Genomic DNA, 12789 nt, shown 5'->3' on the forward strand with positions numbered 1-12789 from the left:
CTACTTATTCCATTCGATACCATATATTCTATATCTCTTTGGATTTGATACAATTCATTACATATATACCAATCCAATTAGTCAAATTACAAAGTTGGCCATTATACAAGTTTACACAAAATGCACAAAGTCGGCCCACACTACAGGAACTCGGGTTCTAAAGACTAACTCGATGAGGTTTTGATACTCGGCATCCACTATAAATTCTTGGCATCTTCATGCACTAGGTAGACATAGAAGCTCGGTCCATACTGATCACTTCCAAGTAGTCTGGAACTTGGTTTGCACTGGTCACTTAGTGAATACTGTGAAACTCAACATATAAACTGAATGACTTGGTTAACACTGGATTCTCACTATGAACTCGGTAACCAGTCACAACTTGGTATACACTAAGATGCTTGATGCAAACTAAAACTGTCCAAGGGACTTAGTATACACTAAGATGCTTGGTGAAAACTAAAGTTGTCGAAGGGACTCGAATAACAATAGTAGAGCTCAGTAGAGTCTGAAATGCTCGGTTGTACAATATGCTCTGTAGATGCTTACAATCTAAATAAGTGTATGTCACTAATAAAAAATATGAATGTAATGTCAATAATCCCCCCCTTTGGCACTAGTGATAAAAACACATGTCAGTCAAAACTGAATTCAAAAAGTTCATTAACACCTTTACCCATCACCTTATGACTCCTACTCAATAGAGTATACTATTTTTGAGATTTTTCAAATTTGGTTTTGTAAGAGATGTATTTATGTACATGAATAATATGATAATGCTCCCCCATACATAATATATAGTATACTTTACATCTTTTCACATCCGATAGATACAACTTATCTATAGTCTTCAACCTTCTCCCCCTTTATACAATATACATATTCAATGTTCCATCTTCTCCAATCTTCTTCCCCCTTTTTGACATTAATGCCAAAGATTTATGTTATATATTCTATACAATAATGCCAAAATGTGACAAGAAATCTGAATGTACCTTCAAGATGAGTGCCAAAGTCTTGTTCCAATTCTCTTGCAACATCTTGCATGTGTGCAATGCAATCTACACTTCCACTGATAGCTCAATCATATGGTCTACAATGGAGAAGTTATTGTCATGGATGAGTGTTTTGGCATGTGCAATGTATTTTTTCAATGCATCCATGTTTGGGAGAATCATGTTCTGAATATCTATCAATGTAGCTCTTATTCTTACCTCTTTTCTCAGCAATTCTGCCTACTTATCAGTTAGAAATATGATCTTGTTGAAGTGGGTAGAGCTTGAACTCATTTCAACTTAAATTATTGTGCACTTACCTTAAGATCCTCATCAATTTTTGACAATTTACCTTTTAGTTCCTTAGTAAAAATTGAAATATCATAGAGTTTACCAAATAAAGAAGATACATTATTGTAGGAGGTCTCCAGTGAGCCTAGAATAGTAGATAATTCTACTTGATGAATAGAAATTTGTTGAGCAATAAGTTCCAAAACTTTATTCTCAAATTTCTTTTCAACTCTCTACAACAATTTCTCTTGTTCATTTAGATCTTCATTGTATCTTTGAACTGCCTCTGCTAACTAATTCAAAATTGGTTGAGAAGTATCAACCTCTATACTTATAGTCTCTGCAATGATATTGTTGGCATCTTCTATAATCTGGAATCACTTATTCCTTTCCTCTCTAAGCCTCTGCTACTTGGCTTTCTTCTGAAGAAGTTCTCCAAAAGTTTGCATTTGATCAAGATTGAGATTTGAGATGTCCCAATTAGGAATAATAGTCTCCTCATCAAGATCTATGTCTTCTTCCTTCTCTTTCCCTTTATTCAAAAATATTGTGCTCAAATGAGGCTTGGTCTCAATTGTCTTTGCACTTATTAATTGCATGCTAGGAATAGAAACAATTGTAGAAATGGTAGGGATTGCTGAAAAAGTAGATACAATACTTATTGCTGAAGTATAAATAGTAGAAATAGTAGAAGTTACCAAAACTGATGTAGAAGGAAGTGTCGTATGCTCGGTAGATGAAGTGCTTAACACTTCAGTCAATGTGGTACTGAACTAGATAGGTGTAAAGATTGATTGAGTGCTTGTGCCAGCTATGTTTGCCACAATCAATCCTGATGAAGCTTTCTCTAGGATAGATGTTTTCATAACTTTCCTTGGAGAATGAGGAACTAAGTCTATGACCACTGCATTAATTTTTATTGGGTCGGTCTCCTCAATATCTTGCACATCTAGTAAGTCTTCCTCGGTAGCTTCTTGCCCCTATTCTTCTTCATCATCTATATTGTCAAAATGAGTAACTTCTTCATCAATTTCTTCATCATTTTCTAGTTCATCATCATCCTTCTCCTTGTCACTGACATTAACTACAAAATCACTTGGTTTGTGAAGAAAATAAATGTTCTCCCAAGTGTTTGTAGAATTCTTCACAACATGCTCAATGTCTTTCAATAGTACAAGACAAGTGTTGAATCTCAAAGTGAGATTTTCTTCATTTTTCTTTAGAGATTCCTTTACCTCCTTATCACTTAAACTTGACATGACTTGCCTCAGGGTTTGCTCATATATGCCTCTTTTTGTTTTCATGGCATTCTCCCATCTTGGCTTTATTTTATCCATTAAAACATTAGGAATTTAATGAGCAAGTTGGTCTAGTGAGTACTTCCACTTACCCATTTTGGATATTACCAAATCTTCTACCTGTTTTTGCTCCTCTTTAGTTATAGTTTCATATTTCAATGCTTTGAAGTTTGTTATTTCATCCCCTGATTCAAATTCCTTCAATCTTTCTTGGAAGGTGGGTGGGGGCTTCTTGAAGATTATGTCTCCTCCTTCTTTGTTTTCTTTATTCCTGGATGATCTTCTGGTGAACATAGTAGTAGATGTTTTGGCAGGGTTGGTAATTATTACCTTGCCTTTCTTCTTCAATGGTTCTTCATCCTCTAATTTCTCTTCATCTTCTACTTCTTCATCTTCTCCTTTTCCTTCAGTCAATAGAAGAGGGTGTTGATTTTCAGTTTGGCAATTATTTTCTTGCCCTTGTTGACTACCTAAGGGAGCTTGATCTCCAGTTCTATTCTGGCCTTTGCCTCATCATAGGTACCAAAGTATGTAGCTTTAGGATCAATAGGCTTATTGATCAATGCCTCAATTGTGTCTTTGGTTTCATCAATGTTTACCTCATAACTGAGAGGTTTCACCCATACTATCCTTGGCCTGATTGCCTAAATGTATATTTTGTCACTATCAACCATGAAACAAATATCACCTTTATAATCATCAACCAACTTCTTTGGAATCTTGAACCTATTCTTCATCTTCTCTTTGAATGCATCAAATTATTTGTCCATGATACTTGCATAGTTCTCTCCCATTTTAGCAACACATTCATTAATCTAATAGAGAATAGGTACATCCTTCCTCCAAAATATCGTACCTTTTGATGGGAAGAAATTTTTAACATAAAAGAATAGACAAGCCATGAGTGCACCAAACTTACATGGATTTTTCTTTGAATTTCTAATACTTTCCATGTTTTTGTTGAATTGGTTCAGCAGTAACTTGGCAAGGTTAAGTGATAGGTTATTCTTGACCACCTTGTATGGCAAGTCCACTGCTTCACATGATAGGTTATTTAATCTACTCAAGCTAAATATTTTGTGAGTGATGATATGAATCCCAAATTTGAATTCCATATCTATCACATTGAAAATTTTCATATCTAGTTTATCCCACTCGGCAAGGGTTTTCTTTTCCAGTTCAACCCGACCTATGGTTTTGGTTGTTTTCACTTTTGTCAACATGGGAAGTCCAGTGATCCTATGGATCATCTTCTTAGTTATTAAAATTGGTTGTTCCAACCATAGCTAACTATTGTGCACATGACTGAGAATATATATTATCCATTTTATTTGGAACTTTCATGGCATATGCAGAATATGGGTAAAACCTAAGATGTTAATGTTCTAGTTTTTACACACCATTAACACATAATTTTTTAAGGGTTTCATCCATTTCTAATTTACCAATATCTTGAATAGCACACTTGAAATATGAATAGATATCATTGATTAACAATACCTTTGGTGGAATTTGTGACTGGGCTTCACTCGGATCTAGGGTTTCTGCAATGATAGGAGTTAACTTGAAATCCAGTGCCTTCCATTCCACGCCTCGAACCAACATGTCTGAACCTTTCTTTGATTTGCTACTAGTGGATGCCATCTTCACTCAGTAGGGTTTGAGAGAATACAAAAAAATTTAGTAATAATTTGCTCAAATTGCATGAATTCTTAGAAGATCACCTACACAGATAGCTCTTCAAAAATTCATGCTGAGAAATGCCTTTGATTTCACCCTTTTTATCAATTTTTTCCTAAATTCCCAGTATGATTGTTCACTTAAATGACAAACTATCATCCACTATGCTTGCATTGAATTCTCGTTAGAGTCTCTCATGACTTGGTAACCACACAGAACTTTAGTTACTCTTGACCTTACTCGATAGAGTCTGCAACCTGACCTCACTCTGTAAGACAGTAACTTGACTTCACTCGGTAATGACTGGCATCTTTTACTTGGTGATCCCTTTGCATCTTGAATGCTGATTTGGATCTTTCATCCTACTATTTGGAACTGATGTGTGATATCTTCTTCAAAATCCTAGTTCCAGTTCTCTTATGAGAGATCAAGTGGAAATGTTGGAGTCACCCAATTCTTGAGTGACTTGTTCATCATTTCTCATATTTTCATTCTCAAAAGATTTTGGAACCCATTGCTATCTCATCTATTTTCTGATGTTATTAGCTTTTGCCTTTTTTTCATCTTCAATTCTTCCAGTATTCATACAGTTATTGGCAAGATGACCAAAGTCTATACAAATGAAGCATCTTCTGGTAGTATCTCTTGTCCTCATATGATGCTTTACATAGTTCATTACAATGTGTCCAAATTCTCCATAGTAATAACATTTGCACCAAGTCTTATAGTCCCAACCAAATATAGCTTTCACAATTTGTTCTATTGGGTTCAGTATCTTAGTTTTGCATTCTGATGACTTGTGCCCATGCTTGTTGCATTTGTGACATTTGCCTTCAAATTTAGGTTTCTCTTTGCATTCATTAGCTCTATGACCATGCTAATTGCAATTGTAGCACTTTCCATTAAATTTTTCTTTCCCATTGCTCCAACATTTGTTTGATGTATGACCTATCTTACCATAGTGACTACAAGTAGGTCTTTGATTCTTTTGAGCTCCTTGCTTGGATGATTCACCTTCTTCTATATATCCAATTCTTGCTTTTCTTTTTTGTCTGTAATGACTTTGCTCATTCAACTATTTTATGTCTACTTGAGATTTCATCATCCTTTCATTAGTTTGCCTTTTAGTGTTTAGATCATTCTACAACCTTTCATTCTTAGATCTTAGATTCATGATTTCTTCATTTTCATTGGTGAGTTGATTAATGAAGTCGGCTTGCTAAGGGATAAATGTTGAATTTCATTGTTCTTTGCTTCTATCTCTTCTTTTATCTTTTTTTTCTCTTCCATAACTACACATAGTCTTATTGACTGCATTTCTTGCTCTCTTCTTAATTTTCTTTCTTCTTCTTGAAGTGAACCATTCTTTTCTAATAGTTCGTTGATTGTTTCATTGGCTTCATCTGGTCTTCTTGTTGAATGGATATCTTCAATTCTTTCTTCAATGTAGAGATGGTCATTCATATGGATTGCAAGACCTTTTCTTCTTTTTATGGATTGAGAGATTTTCTCCTTTGCTTTCTTGAGTTGTGCAATAGCCATTTCCAAATATAGCTTCTCATTATCAATAGCCTTGTCAAGTTTGAATGTTTCCATAGCCTTTGATCTTTGCTCAAATTGTTAAAATTTTCTCAGAGAACCAAAAAAGTTCTAATACCAATTGTTGGAAATATTATGATAGGCTAAGTTACTGAGAGGGGAAGGGTGAATTAGTAACTTATAAAATTTAATCCTTGATTAGCAATTAATCCTTTATATGTATTATAATCTAGTTGCATGCGTGAGAAACTAAGAACATGAAATCATACATAACACTTTTGACACAAAATTTGGTGACCTAGAAACCTTCCGAATAGAAAGTAAAACTGGGGTGGGGATGATACCCACAAGCTTTAGTATTGTAGTATAAAGTTGGCTTGTTAAGGCTTATAATGATCACTTCTGATGATCTGCCCTATTAGAAGCAATAAGGACTACTAGGTCCACATTGCTAAAGAGTTTACAAATATACAATGAAGTATGCACTCGGTAAAGAGATTTACATAAGACTGTTAGGTCTACCTTATTAAAGGATTTGACTGATCCACCTATTAGGATGAAATAGTAGCTAGATCTCTACTCTGCAACTTTGTTTGTTGAATGAGATACCTTTCAGTGTAAAATCACCTTGCTATGATAGGTAAATTTTTGCTGCTCCTTATATTGCTTATGGCCTTGTACTTCACTCTTCTACTTATTCCATTTGATACCATATATTCTATATCTCTCTGGATGTGGTACAATTCATTACATATATACCAATTCAATTAATCAAATTACAAATTTGGCCATTACACAAGTTTATACAAAATGCACAAAGTCGGCCCACAATACAGGAACTCAAGTTCTAAAGATTGACTCAGTGAGGTTATGATACTCGACATCCACTACCAATGCTCAACATCTTCATGCACTCAGTAGACATAGAAGCTCAATCCATACTGATCACTTCAAAGTAGTCTTGAACTTGATCTACACTGGTGACTCGGTGAATACTGTGAAACTTGGCATATAAGCTGAATCACTTGGTTAACACTGAGTAGCTTGGTTAACACTAGATTCTCACTGTGAACTCGATAACCACTACACAACTTGGTATACACTAAGATGCTTAGTGTAAACTAAAACTGTCCAAGGGACTCAGTATACACTAAGATGCTCCGTGCAAACTAAAATTGTCCAAGGGACTCAGATAGAAACTATAGAGCTCAGTAGAGTCTAAAATGCTTGGTTGTACAATATGCTTGGTAGATGCTTAAAATCTAAATAAGTGTATGTCACTAATAACAAACATAAATGTAATGTCAATAACATCCACCATGATCATTTTTTGCAAGTGTTGTAGGAACATTCACAGTAACAATGTTGTAGGACTAATATAATAAATCTATCTTGAAAATAGGAAATAAAAAAGAATGAATCTACTCTACCTAAATCTGCTTTCATCTTCCAAGTGGGCCTCCTTGGTTGGCTTCAAATAACTATAAACACAACAAGTATTCCAAAATCACTATTTCATTAAAATCCTTCTTTGATTACATCAACTGAATAATTCGTGAAGAACAGAAAAAAGAGTAACCTTTGAATCTTAGACTAGCATTGTCTATTTTCTCATTACTATCTTACTAAGATGATCCAAATATATCATATAGAGGATTGGATACCTATTAAAAACATGACATAAAATTCTTGAACAAACATTGCTAAGAAAGAAGGCAGAAGATCAACCATGACATAGTACATTTATTACTAAGCATCAGAATAACAACTTGTAGGAAATATAGCTAGTTGCGTCTCCTAGATTTTCTAGAATAGTAACTCCTCTGCAAGCATGCCTTATCCATAGGAATTGTACTACACTTTCCTTTCCATGATTAGTCTCCACCATCCTCTTCCTTTAATGTAGTAATCACCACCCTTTGCATTGCTCTTCATTTTCCTAAAAATTAGAAACATCTGGAACATATATGCAAGATAACATTTCTACTCTTATTCAAATATTAGAACATAGCTTAAGATATTTATATGAAATATTGCATTCTATGTGTAATATTAAGCAATACCCATAGGTTTAGTAAGTTCTAGCTGTCTATGGCATATGTTCACATGATATTTACACAAATGTTTTGGAAATGTTTTTGACAAAGCACAAAGAGTAAGTCCAAACTATGAAAACTATATCAAAATTAAGACATTAATATGCCTCATCACCCACCATTCGTTATAGAGAAGTAAAAAGATGACATTTGTTTCATGATTTAAATTGATGTAACCTGTATGGAAGCAGTTGAACCAAGGGTTAATTTCATTGACCCTATGGGATATGAGATAAGTGGATAACTAATAGAAGGGTATGTGAAGATAATTATTGAATCAAAAGAGAGAGGGGTGACCTAGATGGGGCACATATGAAGAAAAGGTCAGAGAGGTAAACACTTAGCTCCATAGCAAGAAAATCAAGAAAAGAGTTGATAAGAAAATAGACTCTATTTTTAAAGAGTCTAGAATGAGCAAAGAGGACTTCAAAGAGGTAATCAGAGTAGCAATAGAAATGAGGGCTAGTGGACAATCATAGATATTGATTGGTAAGCCCTTAGATGTTGAGACTAAAACACATGAAATGACTATTGCAAGTTCATCTACATAGATACTTAGTGTGCCATATGCAATAGTATCATAGGTTCAACCTTAGACTATCCTACTAGTATAGAATATGCAAGAAGAAGAATTTAGGATTACTAAGGTTTAGATAGGTACACCTCCTAGCACCAAAAGGTCTGTGAGATTAACCAAAGTAAAACATGAGAAAATTAAACCTCCTTAGCAAAAGATAGTCAACCTAAAAATAAGATAAAGATACTTCTTACTCATAGAGACACTCAGAAGAAGAAGAAACATATTATTAAATAAAAATTAGATGAATTAGAAGAAGAATAAGTATTGGTATTAGAAAAGGAAATAGAAGAAAAAATAGAGTAAAAAGGTCCTACTTGAAAGAGGCCTTTGAAACCCAAGATAGAGATAATAAATTGCACAATCATCAATTATGAAATTTTTGTTTTGTTGAACAAATATTATCATTTATAAACAAGCATTGACAAAATTTAGTTGGAAAATGAAGTTTTTAGACATATGATTTTGTCTAATAAAATGTTTGAATATATTCAAGGTCTGATCCCAAAATATCTCTATGAGAGATTAATAACTGGGCAGAAAAAAGGTAATAGAAGAGGATAAGAACATAAGGGAAACATGATAAAGAAGTTGTGAAAAGTTGAAGATGATGAGCATCTTCAAATAATAATGAAAATCATTGAGCCCTTGTTGAGGAATAAGAAGAGAGAAATACTGATAATGGGAGGAAACTATGAATAAGAAATATAGAAATTGAAGAAGCTATTGTAAAAGATATGACTTCTATGGAACCCAAAAAAGAAAAAGAAAGTAGTGAGATAGGGGAAGAAATCTCTACAATGCTTACACCTGTAGTAACATCAGAGAACACAAAGGATACTAAAATGAAATAGGTAGTAGAATTAACAAAAATGTAATAGATAAAAATTGATAGTGACACTATGCAGATAGACAGTACAAGTATCACTTTGGGTACTACAAAGAATCCTTTAAGGATTTTGGCCTAGCTATTTTTGATAATTTGGTGGACTACACTAGCTTAGAGGATGAAGAAGAAAAAAAGGGGAAGAAAGAAGAAGAGGAGAAAAAGAAAGAAGAAGAGAAGAAAAAGATGGTAGAAGAAAGAAAGAAAAGAGAAGAAGAAAAATAAGGAGGAAGTGGGAAGAAGGAGAGAAAGAAGGAAGAGGAAGAGAGAGAGAAGAAAGAATAGAGAAAGAAGAAGGAGGAGGAAGAAAGAAGAAAGGAAGAAGAGGAAGAAGATAATAAAAAGGAGGAAGAGAAATAGGAAGAAAGAAAAGATAGAAAGAAATCAAAGGCAAGTGAACCTAGTCCTTCTAGGTCACCACTTGAACTTACATTACCAACTTTGTGAAGGGATACATCAGAAGATCATAATCAAATTGAGATGATATTGTCGCTTAGTAAGATTATTGAGAAAAATAAAAAGATGAAAAGGCTTCAAAGTTCACTGATGGAAGCGATAGAGAATCTACAAAGCATTATTTCAAAAAAATTGATAGAATTAGAACTTCAGGACCAAGAAAAAATTGTAATCAAATATTTTGATAGAAAGTTTACTCACCTATCAAAGGTAGCTACTATGATGGCACAAACTCTACATGATGCATAAATGTTTAGAAAATTTTGTGAAAACATCAAAGGTGATTTGAAAGGTATTGAGGAAAAGATGAATGAATTAAGAAGATATATTGTAGAAGGAAATGAAGTATATGGTAAATGTGCTCTATCCCACACATTTATGAAAGATATAGAAGATAAACATAGTATTAAATTGGAAGAGTTAAAGACTCATGTGAATGAATTGGAGAATCATAATATGCATATTATGGATTTAGAGAGAAGACTCAAAAAAATACATGATGAGATCGGGCTTTTGGAACCCAAAAAGGAAAGGACATTAAATAGATTTTCAATGTTAAGGGAGAATCTTACTCTAAAAATTGATCTTGTATGGAGATAGTTGGATGAATGCATGTCAAGACATCTTATGAAAAGTTTTCTTACATAGACTTGGAGGTAGGGAAAATTGCCTCATATGTACTATGTGTAGTTCTCAATGGATTGGATGCAATGAAAGGCAAATAAGACATGGAGATTTTCATTTTAAAGACTAACTTTTCAGATTGCATATCATGACTATCAAGTTAGAATTATTTAAGGTAATTAATACAAACTTGGACATGTATATGTATTTTGACACCTTTTTCATTGATGTCAAAGGGGAGAGATATAAAAAAAAGTTGTATGTATATATATGTAAGGGATATTTATATTGTAATTAGGAGATATAATAAAAGATGGTATAAATTATGATGATCCACAATTTTTGTAATGGCCATGTAATTGATGTTATAATTTTTGAAGATTTTTTTTTTGGGACTTAGCCAATTTTCCCATATATTTCCATCAATGCCGAAGGGGGGATTGTTGGAAATTTGGCTAGGTTAGTAGGATATGATGTTGTCATTTATGGAAACATATAGCTTAGATCAAGTTAGCAGATCTTGGAGATAATGTTTTGGGATGTAAACTTAGAAAATTGTCTAAGTGTCATTGAAAATATTTGTGAGCACAGGAACATTTTTGGTCAGCTCAGTTCATAGAAGTAATATTGACATGTGTGTAGTTGGGTACAACTAGTAGAGACTATGATGATGACATATGCAAGTGCAACATACAATACAAGATATTTCAATTTTATAGTGGCAGTGTTGAGTAGACACAACATAGTAAAGATAAAGAGTTAAGCATTTTGGGTTAAGGAACTATTTTAAAATAATTACTTAACTAATTAGGGATGAAATCCTAGATGTTAGCCATAAGTTAACAAGATTCAATTTTTAAAATTTTCAAGCATGTGAAGAGATGAAGGCCAACAACTAAAGAAACAATGTACAAAGGAAAGTTGTAAATGTGAAGTTTAGTGTGCACTTTTTGTGATATGATTTTATATTTTATGTGATGTGAATTATGATTGAAGCTCATAGTTGTGTGAAGATCAAGTTTTTTGAAGAGAAATAAAGGAAAATATAAGATATTGAAGATATCAACAAATGTTTTTGTATCTATCTTTTTGTATACTGAATATTTATTGTATATTACATGTTTCGGTAGTGGGCTCATCTTGCAATCATTTGTAAATTGTTATAACAACTCCTAATAGGGTTGAGGCTTCTAACAAAGCCTTAGTCCTCTAACAAGGACTGAGACACTATACAAATGTAAAAGACTCTTAATAGGATCAATATCTTTAGCCAAATACTTTTAATTAGAGGATCATTTTGTGGGTGCCATCTCCACCAGGGTTTTCCTTAGGCCAAGGATTCCTACTTAAAAAAACATATGGTGTTATGAGTTACTTTTCTTTATCTCTGTGTTTACTGTTAAAAATAGTTTTGATTACGTAAAAATAGGTTTTAAAGGACCCAAAACCTTATACAAATTATAAGATGGAAACAACTAAAAAAGCCCACAAGGAACTATGCATCAACACCAAAACTACAAAACAAACTAAGACAGAAGCCTTAAAACAACAAATAGGCAAAAACAATAAAAAGACATCACCTAAATAGCTACAAGGTCTTCAGTATATCAGTGGTCTACTCAGCAAGGATATTCATGTTCACTACAAAGGCCTTCAACTCTTCAACTTTTTTGTCTTTCACCACTTATGTCTTTTTAGATTTAGCTCTAGTGCATTTATTGGGGCCCTAATCCTTAGTCCTATCCCTAGAACCATGAATACTCCCCTGATCTAGTTTTTCCAACAAAGAATTGATGTTGTCTGCAATAGTCTTCAATATGGAACAATTTTAGTCAACCAATTTTTTAACAACCTTTTCCATTTTGTCAACTCTGCTACCCATAGCATCCATATTTTTTTGCATATTCTTAATCAATTTTTCATTAGCCTTTTTCTTCATTTCCAAAGGTGGATCTCTCTTCATTAAATTTTTGACTTCTTCTACATTACCAATAACCTCTGAGATTTTGTCTAGATGTTGACCAAGAGTCCTCTCCCTCTAGTAGTCTTGCTAAGCTGCTCAAAATCCCTCCTAATATCCTACATCTACTCCTTCAAGGTGTAAATATCTTTTTCCATCACCCTTGGGTTACTCAAGGTCTCCTTCATAAACCCCTATTCCTCATAGTCCTTACTCAGGTTAACACAATCTATATCCATATCTGTGGTATTTCTCTCAATATCCACTTCCTTGATGCCAATGTCATCTATCTTCCCTTGAAATTATCCTTTGAATAAGAGTCTCATCATCAGATGGAATTTTCAAGGCTCTGTCAATCTTCTTTCTCTTAGTTCTAGTATCAGTGCC

This window comes from Cupressus sempervirens, chromosome 5 (genome assembly GCF_028749045.1).
Source record: "Cupressus sempervirens isolate cs-2001-9-10 chromosome 5, ASM2874904v1, whole genome shotgun sequence".
NCBI lineage: Eukaryota > Viridiplantae > Streptophyta > Pinopsida > Cupressales > Cupressaceae > Cupressus > Cupressus sempervirens.